The sequence below is a fragment of the Rhinatrema bivittatum genome, chromosome 4 (assembly GCF_901001135.1).
Source record: "Rhinatrema bivittatum chromosome 4, aRhiBiv1.1, whole genome shotgun sequence".
NCBI lineage: Eukaryota > Metazoa > Chordata > Amphibia > Gymnophiona > Rhinatrematidae > Rhinatrema > Rhinatrema bivittatum.
In genome coordinates, this window is record NC_042618.1 from 132,175,272 (window position 1) to 132,192,142 (window position 16,871).

General features: G+C 42.1%; 1 protein-coding gene across 2 annotated transcripts in view; it reads left to right on the forward strand.

Annotated features, from left to right (window-relative positions):
- The first annotated feature begins 240 nt into the window (after positions 1–240).
- PLEKHH1 (pleckstrin homology, MyTH4 and FERM domain containing H1) overlaps positions 241–16,871 on the forward strand; it is a 302,331-nt gene continuing 285,700 nt past the window's right edge. The window contains exon 1 of one of the 2 annotated variants that reach the window (XM_029598848.1): positions 241–843. The gene's annotated coding sequence lies outside the window, so the exon portion shown is untranslated. Of the gene's footprint in view, positions 844–2,044; positions 2,168–16,871 lie in introns of those variants that run through there. The other variant, XM_029598847.1, reaches the window with a different exon arrangement.

A 16,871-nucleotide genomic window follows, 5' to 3' on the forward strand; every position in this document is an offset into this window, starting at 1 on the left:
AAAGCAAAACTGATGGGGGACGTGGGAGCAAGCAGAAAGTGATTTGTTTTAGTATGGTGTAAGGAAGGCTTCACTCCTTGCTAGATGTTTTTGCCTTCTTTCCAGCTGCTGGGAGAGTTTTTTGCATTTTTAGATCCTCCCCAGTTGGTTGGCCGTTCCCTCTTATTTTGGGATTGGCTGAGCTCCCCCTTTATAAGCTGGGTTGAGCACAAGGAAGGTACGGTTGGAGGTAGTTTTTGTTGGAGGTGGAAGCTGCCTCTCTGGGTGGCTCCCAGGAGGTCCCCCAGTCAGCACCAGGAGAGTCAGCAGGATTTTGACTTTAGCCAGCTGGTTTGTTCTTGACCTGTTCCCAGGTCAGGAGGGAACTCCCCCTGCCTGAGGAGCAGGGTTGGGCGCTGTTAGCCCTGCTATCATTCAAGGTGGAGGTCTACAGTTGCCTAGGGTGCTACTTTGCCCTGCGTCCAGCAAAAGTGGGGACTGTAGTGACCCTATAAGGAGAAGACAACTTTGATTTTTTGCAGAAGTTTCTTTGTCATCTTTTGAAGGAGGGAATTTGTTTTTTCTGCCACCGGCTCCCTGACTTACCTTTGGAGAGAAGGTTTTTCTTTTTGCATCACCGGGGAGGGACTCGGACATTGGGACACTGATTCAGAGGCTGATCTGGATAGAGACTGTAGTGCTTGGGGTTGCCATCCTGTTTTTTTTGTTTTGATGATTTTGCCATTCTTGCTGGACTTTATTTTTAAGTTACAGTAAAATTATTTTTGTCGAACACCACTCCAGGCCTCTGCCAGCTCTTTTATACCTCCAGAACCAGCCTGCTGAACTGAGAGATCCGCCTATGTGAGTACAAATTGGAGAGAGACTCTTTGGTTGTGAGAGACTTACAAGGTACCTATCCCCAGGAGCTTAGGGCCCCTCCTCCCCACTGGTTGAATCCCAGCCCCCTTGGTTACTGTAGTGTATCGGATGGTGCAATTGAGAAAGAAGGGAAATCTGGGAGACAGTGGCCCCGGGGACTTCTGCTGTGACCCCCTGTATTAGGGGCTTCTAAACCAAGAGGGGCTTACAATGGGATAATTTAATTTTTAGGAAGTTTTCAGTTAATTCACAGTATATTGCTTCACTCTTTTGTGGCATACTGTGAATACCTGGTAACACAGCATTAATATTTTATTCAGCACTATAATGTTTTTATAGTGCTCTTATGGTGTATTTTTAGATTTGAATTGTATGTCTAATTGTTTTACTGATGTTATATTTCATGTTTTTATTGCCTGTTATATTTCTATTTATTAGCATGTTATCATATAATTCCTCATCTTGAGCATGTTCATGTAAATGAATATTGTGACTATCCTTGTTTTTAGAACTCTTCAGCCCTGTGTACATTGTCCCGCTGTTTCTGGATTCATGCTCTGTAGTACAGAACACCTATTGTCTGATAAGGATCAGCACAGCAGTACCCTTTGTGTACTTAAGATCCATAACAGAGAAGGAGCATCCTAAAACTTGAAAGACTGGCTGCCTCCTTAGCAGACATGAAATTTACACCTGAATGGTAATGAGTTTTTATTAAAACAATTCTTTTTGCTTCCACTGCAACTTTTCATTTCTGCAGGGTTCTCCCTTTTTTCATAGACTATCCCCATCTTTGATGGTTTGTAGGATTATGGTCTCTGATCTCTAGGGTTTGGGGGACTGGAGACTTGTCCACCTGGCTCCAAGGGCATTAGAACAGGTGAGCCAGCCCTGAGTATTCAATTCCTGTTTAAAAGTATCTATTCTCAGAAGTTTCTTTGAAAAAACAAAAAGGATGGTCTCTGGATGTTGCTGCTGAGTGTGAAGCAGGTGTTATACCCCGAGTACTGTGCAAGCAATAGTTTCCCCGGTGCACCCACTGTAAGAAGCTCTCTCTCTCTCTCACTCTCTCCCCTCGGGGAAAGAGTTAAGCGCGGTGGCGGTGATGTCATTTCCTATGCTTCTTTGAAGGGCAGGCTCTGAAACCTGATCCCTGCTCTCCGAGGGGGAGCAAGCGAGAGAATGGGAAGGAAGCGGTCTCATCTCTCGTTGGGAGCAGTCATTCCCCTGATTCCTAGATTGCGGAGGGGCGCGGGATGATGGCAGAGCACTTCTGAGCGCAGATCTGCCGAGAATCCCTACCCAGGTCAGTTCCTCCTTCCAAGCTTTCGGGTGGCGGGCGCTGCTTTGGGGAGGGGGGAGAGCTCTCTGCACCGGACAATGAGTTTGGCGGGGGTGCAGGGCTTGCTCTCCCGTACCTACGGAGAAGCCGGGAGCGGAACTTTTTTTTTTTTCCCAGCTACCCCTTAAACTCTCGGGGCATGAGCGATGCCAGCAGCCTGCCCCTCCATGAATGCTTTCTTTTTTTTGGGTGGGGGCAGGGAGCACGGCAAGCTGATGCATTTTCTCGGTGTGCAAGTTTTGTGCTCACCTGCGTGTCGTTGAAAGCGATTCATTTTACTGCCCGGGATGAAGGAGGTCGAGCAGCCAGTGTTCAGAGGCCGGCTTGAGGGACGTGGTGCATCCTGTATGTTGCAAGGCATTGACACTGGGGACGTCTTTTTTTGCACAGTTTTAACTAGCAGGTCCGAGTTTCCCTGCAAAAGTAGAACAGGCTTAAGTGTAATAATAACAACAGCAACAAAAGGCTTGGGCATTAGCTGCCTTGTTGGTTCAAGCAGATTTATTGGGGGGGGGGGGGGGGAGCTGGGAGGTTGCAGAGTTAAGGAGCAAAGTGCTAGCTCGCCCACCCCCACCCCCCGGCTAGCTTGCAGGTAAGAAGCGGTGCACTCGTGCTGGCCCGAGGATGGTTGGAGGGAAGGAGAACTATGGCATTTTTATATGTATAAACCCCCTGCCTTAAACCAGTCCAACCCAAAACGGTTGGACACTGATTCCCAAAGATTTCCCAGCGCTCAGTTCCCCAGCTGGTATTTTTTTTTTTTTATGTTGTAAGCTCATACGTGAATACATTTTTGTATTTTGGAATACAAGTGATAGGGCGGGTTGGTAAAGTGAGTGCAGTTCCTGGGCGCGTTGGAGATTCATGGCAGTAGATTGCAATGCGCGAATGTGCCATTTGCTGCGATTAAAAACCTCGAGCAATGCAACAAGCGAGCCACTTGCCTGCACAGACAACTGCTGCGGTGTGAAGCGCATCACGTACATTAGCTTTCTTTTCGCTCTTTCACGATTTGTGTCCCCCCCAACTGAAACAGAAATTCAGCTGTAACCAGAAATCGGCAGATTCAGGTGTCATAATTCTTGGGAGAGAAAAGATTAAACAAACAAAAAAAAATAACACTGAAAAAAGATGTGACTTGAATTCTCCAGCCAGCTGATCCCAGCTACCGCGCTGCTCCACGCGCTTTCTTTCTACTCGCTCCATAGGGCCCAGCAGCAGGATCCTTATAGTCCCTGTGCTCTCTGGTCTTGTGGGAGGGAGAAAAGGCAGCTGGCTAGGGACAGAGACCTGCAGGGTGAGCTTTCTTCCCATGTCAGCATGCTGCACGTTTCCCAAAGGTTCCCCTCTCTCTCCAAGGATGTCTCATGATATCCCACACAGGCCTCCTGTTAATGCATGCGCAGCCTGAGATAGCTACTGCGGGGGGTCTCTGCTTCAAACACTTCAAGACGTAGTTGCAGGCAGGGGGATTCTTATATTAAAAACAAACACATTGTTACACATATAATTAATGGTATTCAGAGGTGTTAAAACCAGAGACAGAAATCTGTAAATAATATTGAATGGTTTGTCTGGGTAATCTGCTTGCCTTGTAACTGCTGCAGAAAAATACAAAGAAGGCCTTAACCGTGCCTTGAAAGCCGCTGTACAGTAATATACTTCTAGACGCATCTTAATGGAAGGGGTTCCCAGGGGTGAGTTTTGGGCAGGATCAGCAAATAGCATGCAGAGATTGTATCTGCAAGCCTAGGTGCATTATTTTCCTTGCAAAATCTTCCCACGCAAAAAAAAAACAACAGGTGGAAATGTCTGTTGGTATGTTGTACCCCACAGCAAAGATCAAAGGGAAAACATGTAATGTACTTACTTGGTGCAAAGTCCATTGATAAAAAGTACCAACAGATTTTGCCCCAGAGTGGACATCAGAAATTGCTCCTATTATTAGTGCCAGCCATGTTCAGCAGGTAAAAATGACTTAGAAAAGAAAACATGGATTTCTTCCACGTTTTGATCTTTGCATAAGCTTCTGGGATTGCCACTAAGCCATTAGGTTGGCCCCCATCCCAGGTCCATTTCTGACAGTCGCTCCCAGGGATTGCTGCGTTACATGTTCCAGTGGTTGTATTCGCTCTTACTTCACAAGGAAGGCTGCTTTTTCAGATAAACCTAAATACTGTGTTTGAATGTAACTAATTAGTGGTAGCACCTTCTTTGTAGAGTAAAATGTAATTTCATAAAAGTATTCCAATTGGGTTGGTTCAAAAGTCAGCCACATTGGAAATGCCTCCCCAAATGCACTAAAATATAGCGCTCTATGCCTCCAAAGGTACCATTCGTCATTGTGCCCCTATTCTCATCCCCTTCACTATACACATGCACATCCCATTTCTACATATCTGTTGATAAACAATAAGGTGTGATGTCAGTGACGGATGACAAATAGAAAGTAGAGAGATGGTTTGGGGGCTTGGCATGCACCCCACAAATTTGTATTCCTTTGCTCTTCGTACGTCATCGCTGTTAATGGTACGTAAGAGCTTTGGGTGTTGGGGACATTGAAATGGCTGCATTCTATGCTAAACTTTAATGCTAAAAACACAAACCCATCTGGAACAGCTTTAGTATATGAACAATCTGTGGTTTTTGGATTTGGCAGCTTCCTTCTAACACCCTTTACGGAGATGCTGATTGCTGCTTACCTCACCTAAAGTAGGTTGGTTGTCACTGGTAATCACTCACATGCCTTGCTGTAAAGTGCTCCATCTTCATAGCTCTACTTAAGTTTTCAAGGTGTAAGTGTGTTTATTTATAGCGCTTCCCCAGTATTGTTTCACTTGTATATTTGGATGGTGTATGAAAATTTTCAGTAAACAAAATTTTTCACTCACACACATAAAGTATTCATTTTTCCCTTTTTAGAGAGGCGTAATACAAAATCATTGGCACCATATTGCCAGGAAGATGGATATAACAACCTGCATGGGTTTTTTTGAGCTGGCCAAGTTGAAATGCCGTCTTAAAACAGAAAGATTATTTAGGCTAGCTATGATTAATTTTAATTCCAGAGTACCAAACAAATTGTCATGTAATTATTCTAGAATGACTATGTGCATTGAGATTCTCCTCTGCTCTTTTCCGGCTCAGCAAAGCAACTGTTTACTTGGTGTTCAGTTTAGGGGTTAGACTGGGCGCTTACACTTTGTGTTTGGTGGAGATATAAGATTCAGACTTAGGTTTTAAGATTAAGAAATTTGCAGGATCAACCTTTAAGATTTGCAATTAAATGGCTAAATGTTGATTTGAAATGCTTTGCGTTCTGCCACTCTCATTTGGAAGACCTTGATTATCGGTATAGACTAAACATGGTCTTGGTACAAAAACAGCTCTTGGTGGTTTTGCAGTCATAACCTAACATGCAAAGTAGGATTCTGAAATTCAAGAGGTTCCCTGTATCATGCAAAGGTTAGGAAAAGGCGGTCGGTCTCTGAGGATCCTCCTGCCCCAGAATTCCTTGAGCATGTCAACCAATCGGATCCATGCAAACATGGAAAAAAAAAAACTTTAGGGAAATAGTGAGAAACGCATTGCCAGGGACTTTTGTTTTCAGTTTTTATGATATTTTTCTGGGAAATTTGTGTTTATTACAGCAAGAACAAAAATTTTAATTACCCAGAAAAATGGAGAGTCATTTTTTTTTCCACCAATTATTTCTCCTGATTTTGTCTTTGTTTATAATAAGCACTGATAAATTACCAGGCAAAATTAAAAATCCAAACTGAAAACGACTGTCCCTGCACAGGCAGCATCACCTGAACAGAATGGAAATGCTCAGGGCTGGGGGGAAGGAAATAAAATCTGTTTTCCTTTTTTTTTAACAAATTATTTTCCAAATGTTGCTATACTCGGAACATTCTGGTTAGCTTCACTTGTTTTGCCAGCAAAAGTCACAGCAGACTTGAGAGAAACATTTCTGTTTTCTGAATGCTTTAGTCCTGGAACAATGCTGAGACAGTAAGATCATGCCATTGCAACCTTGGTAATAAAGCAGTGAGGTTCCTGGAATAAATAAAGATCATCCAACAAATTGTAGGCGATACCTTTTTGGTTTGTTTGTTTGTTTGTTTTTTAATCAGCGCTGAGAGCGCTATAGCAATGATTCAGTCCATCCGTCTGCCTGGGGCTGGAATAAGTTCCTTGACAGATGTCCAGTTGGGTCTAAACTGGGGAAAGGGGGAGGTGAAGGCGGAGCATGGCCCTGGCCCCTACCCCAGTGGAAAAAACCCTAAATTTGATAAGGTCAGAGTGGGAAAGAGCTAAAAAAAACACTCTGTGCATAAGCATGGCCATCCCTTCCTTGTTTTCTTCTTTGGGTCCAAAAGATTCCTCCTCCTCCTCCTTGGGCTTCCAGCTTAGTTGGAACCAGACTCTGTGGGACTTGGGTGCCAAGAATCTCGCTGATTGTTGGCTTTATAATTCTTCTGATGAAACCCAAACTACAGTCTGCACTGATGACTGTAGTTCATGTGGACAACCCCCAGGGGCGACAATTACATTACAAAACCATGTAAAGAAAAAAAAAAGAAAAAATGGTCAAACAAGTTGTAGGTGAAACTTTTCTATGGCCTATCTTAATACATTTATAACTAGATTTTGAAAAATATATTCCTTTCCTCAGGTCAGGGCAATCCTGATGAAAAGAGCATCCCTTCCAAAAGCTCGTCCCAAATGTATTATTTATCATGCCAATAAAAAGATTTTAGCCCCAGGGCTTTTAGAGAAAACTAGTCAAGGACTGGAGCTTCACTAATAGGATTGTGGCACTTCCCTATCCGTCCCTTTTGAGAAAATGAACAGCATCTAATTTTAATGTATTGGAAAATGCACCTTTTCATACCATGTGCATTAACACAGATTGGAAGGTGAAATATTTCATTTTGCAATCGTGATCAGGCCGTTGATTTCCAGAGAATGCTGCCACTAATCTAGCTGTTTAAAGAACAAACTGAAAAAAACCCCATTATACCCAATGCTTTTACATTTTTGTTGTGATTCCAGTTTCTGCTAAGGACCATGCCCGTGGTTGCATTATTTCTCTTAAGCAGGTACTTTCCCCTAGTTTCAAACACATGTTATTCCAGCTTTCTTTTACTAACATCCCAAGAGACTTTCTGCCTTCGCACTGACATGAGTGGTGCTGCTCGCCAGCATTCGTTTTAGCAAAGTCACACAACTTTCTTTTAAACCGTGCTTTTAGCTCATGCTAGAAATATATCATTTGACTTGGAGAGGCAAACAAGCAAATTCATTATTTACCAAGGCACATATTGAAAGGCAAGTTAAGTTTTGTCCACAATTAAACGTGGATTGCAAAGACTTGAAAATAGGGCCAGAGAAGATTAATTTGACTCTAGCCTTTTAAACATAGTTTGCTACGGTGCTCGAAGTATTTATGGAAAATACCTGAAGATGAGTGTTTAATGCCCAAAGCTTCTCAGACTTGCAGTTGGCAACGGAAACACCTTTTTGTGTTGTTGGCATGCATGATGTAATCTGTGTATAGGTTCTCTGATCTCAAACCTGCATTGAGATGGTGGGAATTGTTGGTACCTGGCATCGTTCCAAAGGACGGAGAGAGAGATCACTGCCTAATGTCATTTATCTCTCTCTTTTTTTTTTTTTCCCCTGAGGCTTTGTTAGTCCTTATTTTTTCCATGTACTTAAACAAACTTGCTTCTAAGGAGCCTTAGATGTCATTTGCAAGCTGCTACCATCAGATCATGAAAGTGTTAGATTTTCAAGCTGTTGTCTGCTGCCTGGGGCTGCCAGAGCACAGTTGGGAGCAGAGTTGTTGGTTTTTTTTTTTATGAGGAGTTAAGGTTGTTTGGGGAGCGAGGCAGAGGGAACTGAAAAATGTGTTTCATCTTAGTTTAAAAAAGAATTGCGAGGCAGTGCCTTCCCATTTTCAGAAGCAGTGATCTCTACCCCCATTAGTTCATAAATCACCCCATCCACCATTGCACGATGAGAATTCAGTAGTGTGGTTGTCGTAGTAATTCACTTGCATTTGGATATGTGCCTTCAACTCTTTTGTTGATCTTTATTTCTACATGTGACAAAGATTGAATCAGAAATGTTAAATGTATCTTGATGGAAGAGTAGAGCTTGTGCATTTTTACTACAACATTCATTTGAAGAAAAAAAAAAAAAAAAAAAGCAAGAATGAAATTGGGCTGGAAATATGTGTAATACCTGTGCCACATGGTATGTCTCGGAGAGTATGACCCCTGTAGTTGCAGCCCTAGTGGTATGGCCCTGAATGAGTTTTTTGTGAGCGTTTTCTAAAGGCTGCAGTGCACTGATTCTGAGGGAGTCCGAGTGTGTGAAGTGACGTGTTGATAGGAGCTAACACATACAGAGAACATTTCAGAAGCAATGGCAGTGGAGGAATATGCAACGACCCCCTCTCCTCCCCCTTCCCTGGTAAGAGTTTTCCTGGCAGTGAGGATATGAAGCAGTGAGTAAAAAGGGACCCCCATAACATGCAAACATATGGCCCATCCAGTCTGCCCAGCCACATTATCTGCTTAGCTTTATAGTCCCTTCTTCTCCCTCAGAAAGTCTCTGTACTTGTCCCATGTTTTTTTTGAATTTTGATACTATCCTTGTTTCCAGCACCTCCCTAGGGAAGCTGTTCCATGCATCTACCACCCTTTCTGTAAAGTAATATTTACTCCTGAGTCTACCTTCTTTCAGCCTCATCCCATGATCCCTCACTGCAGAGCCTCCTTTCCATCAAAAAAGGCCCACTCTCTGGGCATTTATTCCTTGGAAGTATTGAATGCCTCTATCATATCTCTCTTTTGCCTCCTTTCCTCCAGAGTATACATGTTTTTGTTTCTAAGTCTGTCCCCATATGCTTTATTATGAAGACCACTGACTATTTTAGTAACTACCCTCTGAACTGACTCAATTCAATTTATAAACTTTTAAAGGTGCAGTCTCCAGATTTGCACCCAGTACTTCAAGTGGGGTCTCAACAGATACTTCTACTGAGCAATATTACCTCCTTTTCCCTGCTGTCTGTTCCTTTTCCTATGCACCACAGCTTCCTTTTGGCTTTTTCCATTTCCTTATCTATCTTTGTCCACCTTAACATCTTTAGATATGATCTCTCTCAGATCTCACTCTTGTTTTATCCACAGAAGAACTTTGCTCCCTATATTATATTGCTCGCTTGGTGGTTTTGCAAAGCAAATGCATGACCCTCCATTTTTTTTTAGCATTAATTCTTAGCTGACAGATTCTAGACCATTCCTCAAGCTCCATATCTTCCAGGGTGTCTACACTGCTGCAGATTTTGATATCAGCAAAAAAGGCAAACCTTCTCTGAAAGCCCTTCTGCAATATTAGTTTTCAAAAATGTTAATACCAAACCAGAGCAAGGACCAGTCCCTGCGGCGCACCACCAGTAAGCCCCATCTCTTCAGAGTGAACTCCATTTACCACGCCCCTTTGTCACTTTCCACTCAACTGGTTTTTAACCCGATCAATCACTTTAGCGCCCATACCTCAGGATGCTCACTTTTGTTTGTAAGTCACTTATGCAGAACCGTGTTAAAGGCCTTGCTGAAATCCAAGTACCCTGCATCTAGCGCACTCCCCTGATCTAGTTTTCTGGTCACCCAATCAAAGGGATTTATTAGATTTGTCTGACAAAACCTACCCCTGGTAAAACCCCTTTGCCTCATATCCCGTAATCCATTGGAGTCCAGAAGCTGCACTGTCCTCTGTTTTAAGCATACGTTCCAGAATTACTGCTCTGTAGTTTTGCAGACCGCTACCTCCTTCCATTTCTGACTCTCAAGAAGTGTGGAAAAGATCAAACAGCAGAGCTGCCGGAACTTTCCTTAAGTTCCTTTACATTCCTTCGAATGGATCCTGTTTGGTTACGTTTTTTTTTTTTTTGTAATCTACTTTTAGTTTTCTGAAAATTGTTTGAGGTTTATCTCACTTCCATTACTATTTGTGGCAGTTTTCTGTGGTCCTACTCCTGAGCCCTTTCCTCAGTGAACACTGAACAGAAATATTTGTTAAGCAATTCTGTTTTCTCCTCATCAGTCTCTACATCTTTCCCCCTTACCTTTTGACTCTTACAATCCCATTTTTTCACTGCCTTCTGTCACTAATATATGTATAAAAAAAAAGAAAAGTCTTGTCCCTCTGTGTTATTGTATCGGCCATCTTTCTTTCATTCGTGCCTTCGCTGTCTTGACAGCTTTTCCAGATATTGTTGCTGGTCTTCCTCTTTCTGTGGCCTCTTACCGTTTATCAGCACTAACCTGTTTTTTTTTTCCTTACTTTTTCAGCCACATCTTTAAAAAAACCTTTTATTTCCTTAACAGGAAGATTGATTGCCCTTTTAGTCTTTTCCACTGCTCTTCTCCTCCCCCTTAGCTTATTCCATCCAGTTAACAACTCCTTGAGGTACCCCATCCCCCTCCCCCCTCCCCGCCATTTAAAATTAGTTTTCCTGAAGTCCAGGACTTGCCTTTGAATGAACCACCAATCACTGCCTGTGCTCTCATTACTGAATTTATAGCATCCTGTGATCACTGGATCCCAGGTGATCCCCCACTTGTCACATCAGAAATGCTTTCCCCATTCGTCAGCAGCAGGTCCACTCTCTTCCCCCTTTCATGTTGGCTCCGTTACCAGTTGCTGGAACAGTTCTGGCTCCAGGCTGTTCAGGACCTCCTCTGCTTCTAGATCACATCATGGCTGAGATGTCCCAATCCAATAAAGCACAAGAGCAATGTCTGCACTCAGGAGTAATATAGCAGCACAAAGAATGCAGAAGAAATTTATATAGTCTGTTATAAATTTCAAATAATTATAATGGACTATTTGAAATTTATAACGGACTATATAAATTTCTTCTGCATTCTTTGTGCTGCTATGAAATGTCCCAATCAACATCCAGCAGACTGAAATCCCCCTAGCAATAACACCTCCCCTTTCATAGCAATTTTGTGACTATCTTCAATTAAATCTCTAACCATGTTTTATTCCTGTGAAGGAAGTCATGTATTGTGCTGATTATAAATGTATGCGCCATACCAATGGAATCTGACTCCCGTTGTAAACTCTTCTGTGAGAGGGAAGGACCGCCCAGAGTGGAGAAAGAGGAGAGGAATCTATAAATCCTCAAAGATGGCCAGGAATAGGTAGCATGCCTGTTTTGTATTGTACACTTTTTAGGGGTGAACTTTCAAAGATTAATATGGTGTTTGTGCATGTAAAATTGGCTTATATGCGTGCAAGCAGCTTTTCTGCGGGCTACGTGAATTTTCAGAATGCCGTAAGTACACGCATTCTGCTGCTGCTGCGCTGAGAAAATAAATGTGGAGAGAGAAGACTTTCTGGGGCAGAATCAGAAAGTACACATGCGCTACCGTATTTTATAAGCAGAATACGCACATATGCCATCAAACATGCATGCGTGCCTGTATGCCTGCTGATCAAGTTGCAGGTAGAGGGTCTGGGGCAAATGGTGGAGAGTGTGGGTGAACTAGTGAAGGTCTTAGCAAACTGGGGCTTGGAAGTATGTGCACAAGTAAGTGTTTTTCATAAGTGAGATAAGTGCATGTATCAGCCAAAATGTCTCCACCAACATGTTATACAATTATTTTGTGCATAAAATATATGCACATACTTCTATAAAATAGGTGTACAAACTATGCAGATCCTGCAGTCAGGAAATGTGCTCATACTGAAATATATACATGTACTTTTGGGGCAGAGATATGAGGTGTTTTATAAACTGTGTGGATCCTGCTGTACAGATTATAAAATGCAGGTAGCACTATAGGGGCACCTCCTTATGTGTGGATCTGCTGGTTATGCTCAGTATTTAAAATTACCCTCCCTGTGTTCAGAGCATTCTTAATGTTTTTAATTTTGTTTTTTTATTTTTCAAAGATACTCCTCTATGAACAATTGTTTTTGGAAAAGTGGGTAATTTTTCCAAATAAAATTGTTCGTGCTGAAAATTCCTCAAGGGAGCTTTTCTCCATGGTTAAATAATTGCCTTCTTGCTACAGCTCGGTCCTCATTGGAATGTAGACATTTTGTTAACTATTTCAGAGAGAAAATCGTGCATCTTTGCCAAACTGATAGCCAAACAATTCCTGATGCAATTGGCAACTCTGATCCCAGTCTGCCCTTAATTAGTTGGTCGGACTTTGAGCCTCTTCATATATCAGAAGTTGTTGCCGTAATAGAGAAGGGCTGAATTTCTACCTGTACCTTTGGTCACATCCTTTGAACCTGGTCAAGTGTCTTCTGAGTTTCTGCATTAGGTTTTAAACAAGATAGTTTTTCTCTGGCAGAGGCAGCATTTTCTGGGGACCTCAAACATATTCTTGATTTTAAAATTTTACTTAAAAACCTTCCTTTGACATTAATGAAATTGAGGACTTTAAGCCTGTTGCAAACCTTCATTTTTTATCTAAATTGAGTGAGTGAAATGCTGGAAGAGTTTCTGGAAAAGCTTAGCTTGATCTTTCAGTTAGGTTTTAATCACAATTTCAGCATGGAAACTGGATTGGTCTCCTTAGTGATGATCTTATGATTAACTTGGAAAAGGGCAAATTGTCTGTTTTGATCTTATTGTACAGGATACCTGCATTTGAAACCATCATTCATGAAATCTTATTAACTAGTTGAATGACTAAGGACAGGATCGCCCAGTGGTTCTGCTCATTTCTTTAGTAATAGGTCCCAAGCTGTGGTTTAGAAGCCTAAATCTTCTGCTCCCCATCTGAGTTATGAAGTCCTTCAAGGGGACAACTCTGTCCACAGTTTTATTTAATCTTTACATTCATCTTCTGTTTGACGTGTAGCCGGTCCTCATTTTGAGCTACAAACCTCATCCAGGGGTGTTAGTTGTTTATTTATTTATTTATTTTATTTAGTGCTTTTTTATACCGACAGTCATGATACCGATCATATCATATCGGTTTACAAGAAACAATGGGGCAATAACATTAACATAAACAAATAAAGTGAAAAGTGTTATGGGTTCCAGAGTTCAAGTCTGGTGGGGAGGGGGCGGGGCTATCTTTCTGAGCCCCTGGCATGGACACTTATGTACACCAACTCACACTCCAGCTGGATGATGCCCACCAAGAGTGCTAAGGTCGAAAATAGGAGTAAGGAAGCAAAAATGAGTCGAATAGTTAAGTAGCAGTCAATCCAATGTCCATCCATATAGCAAAGGGCAAGAGACAAAAATAAACCATCAGAGTCCTAGGTTGTGTTCAGAATAACAGATTTTTCTTTAACTTAAACATGAGTATCCAGGCCAGAATTGAAAAAATAAAGAAGAGCATTAAAATATTAAAGTAATGAAAACCATTGTCTCCTTGTCCATTCCAGATCATCTTGCACCACCATCCATATTGAGGATTCCCTTTCCTTGAAGGGTAGGGTAACTGGAATGTGGTTCCAGCATGCACCAGTCAGAAGTTGGAAAAATCTCCCCAAGCTCAAAATATTAACAAAGTTCCAAAAAGTAAAAAAAACAACCCTGTAATCCATCTCTCAAGTTTTCTGGATCTCCTGGGGTTTCTTAGCTAAGAGTCCTAACTTCTTACCCTTGCTTGTAGCTGTTAGCTCAGACAAAAAGATCTTGGATCCTGGGAGACTTTTAACTTCAAAAAATCCCAACTGTTGATCAAGACCCCCAGGGATGAGGAAGAGATCCAACAGCCAAGTTTCTACTCCTTTTCTAATTGTCCAACATTGTCACTTGAGTTCCAGGGATGATCACTAGATTCTCTTCTTCTCGTCAGCTCCTAACTCTCTCTCTAGTAGCCTTCCCACTAAATCACTGAGCATGCTGCAAGGGATTTTATATCCCACTGAAAACTTCCCCCAAAAAGGTGTGGTTATGGCAAGGGAGAGGAATCCTGAATTTCAAAAAACCCTTCCCACTGACCATTGCTGGAAAATAGTAATTGGGAGCAAGTGTTAGTGACTGGCAAAGCCCCGTCATGGTCAATATTAGGTATTTTGACCTACTGTTTCATTGTTATGCCAATGACCCCCAAATTTATTGCTCATCAGAGGGTAGCCTTGAAAGTTTTGTACAAAAGGTCAACAATTATCTGTTTTCGATATCCAGCTGGATGAAGGCTAATAAGCTGATTCTAAATCTACTAATGACTTTGTATTGCATTTAATGAGAACTTAACTAGTGATTTGCGCTTTGAGCTCGATCGGTTCCCCTGTCAATTTACATAAGAGGTAAAAAGTCTAGAGGTGACTCTGGATTATACTTCTTCAAGTTCAGAGCAGATCTCCTGTGTTCCAAAAATGGCCTGGTTTAAGTTGTGGCAAATATATATGTTGAAACCTAAGGAGTAGATTTTAAAATTGCGCGTGTGCTTCCATGTGCACACGGTTCCTGGCACACGTGCACATGGGCATGCGGATTTTATAACATGCGCATGCTGGTGCATGCATGTTATAAAATCAGTGGGCTATGTGCAATTAAGGAGTGGACTGGGAGAGAAATTCCCTACCCGCCTGCCTAACCTTCCTACCCTTTCCCCTCTCCACCCCAACTTACTGCTCCATTGGAGCAGAAGCAACTTGCGTGCACTGGCTGGCTGCTGATGCGCGCTTCCCTGGAACAGAGGCTAATGACCACTGTCCTAGTTGACCTCTGTCCTGCCTCGGCTCTCCCTGCCCAGACCCCACCCCCGGTCCGCCCCTCTTTCAGGGCCTGGCTCTTGTGCGCATATCGGCAGTTACGCGCCTGGCCGGGCCCTTTTGAAAATGTACGTGGTGCGCACAGGCCCGGCCAGGCGCGTAACTGACCGTATTTGTGCGCGTGGCCATTTTAGGATTCGGTTGTTATTTAACAGTATCCCATCTTAGGGATATCTTACAGGCCTTGATACTTGCACAAACTGATTTCTGCAATTTTCTATTGCTTATGCTGCCTTCAGCTCAAAGTTGCGCAGCCCATCTGATCTCTGGTTGCCTTGCTAGAAATCATGTCTCTCCAGTTCTGGCCAGTTTACACTAGTTACTATTGCAATTTAGGTCTCAGTTTAAAATTCTTTACTTGACTTACAAAGCCCTTTGTGGAAGAGGGCTTGAATACTTGGCCAACACAAAGTGAGGAAATATATAGCAGCTCATTCTCTCAACTCAGGATCTAATTTTTGCCTGTCTTCCACCTGTGAAAGAAAATAGACGAGCCAACACTAGAGCTAGGGCTTTCACATTTATTATTCCCACCCTATGGAATTCCCTTTCTATAGCTCTGCGCTTAGAGAGAACCACCTGAGATTCAGGCACACCCTCAAGATGCACTGCTTTAGCCAGGCGTTCACTTAAGAGGCCTTCTGACTGGAATTCCAAACCAATGTTTACTTTGTCTGGGATATTATCTGAAGAAATTTTATTATTGTTCGAATCAGAGATTTTTATTAATTGGTCTAATTTGTATTACATTTTATTTTTGTTTAGGAAGTACAGGTTTTCAATTGTATTATTATGCATGGCATTTGTTATACAGTATTTTATAGTTTTATCATTTTCTGATTTCTATAATCACCTTGAGCCTTTGTGGTTAAGCAGTTAACAAATGTGATAAAATAATGATCATATTTTGTATACTGCATATCAGATAAATTAATTTAAAATCCTTGTGCTGTCTCTAAGAGAAGATATTTTGGTGATGTATTCAGTAATGTCAAGCATGAGCTATGATATGCTCAATCCCCGCATTCAGCACAGATTTGTGAAAACTGTGTACGCTAAAATAAATGTGCTTGTGGAGCAGCTTGTAAATATCTTTTTCTGTAAATAAAAGTCAAACCAGCTTTGGAACCGCACATCTGCCATTATTTTTGGTCCTGAATAAAGAAAACTGTGTTGCCACAGAGAAGAGTGCTTTCACCTGCTTTCCATTACGCCAACTGATTGATTGGCCAGACGTTAAAAGAACTCTAATGCTGTTTGGAACATTCGCCGTGATCTCCAGTTATGCGAGCCTCAAATGCATTTAGGAAGAAAGATTCAGGTAAACAGTATGTTCCCAAGTGTAGATCAGTCTGAAATGCTTATGCTGAGTTTTACTAAAGTAACATGGGTAGGCAGGACTCCCGGCGTTTCTCCCATTCACCCTTAACAAAGTGCACACCAATGGAGTTAATAAGGCTGCAGTGTATTTCATATAACAAATGAAGAATCCCGTATAAGTAGAGCGGCGGGAACGCTTCAAGAGACCTCATAATAATTGTCAACTTTTTAAAGCTGGCATGTAAGCTTATAATGGCTCAAGCTTGACTGTACTTGTAATCATCGGTCTCTATGAGCGTGTGATGCTCCTGCAAAAGGTAGCTATCTCACGGCACGGTCAGTCTCTATTAGTACTCTATAGAGTCTCTGAATATACTTAACTTGCGATTTTCATGTCCGTAGACAAACCAGTATTGTTGATACAAGTGTAATCCGATGCTATTACCGACACGGCGTGTTTCGGAGGAAACCCTCCTTCATCAGGGGCTCGGATGTCACTAATGCCGGTTTTTCACATAACTGCAATAAAGTAAATAGACAAGACAGTGCCAAGGTGCCCGCAAATTTTAGG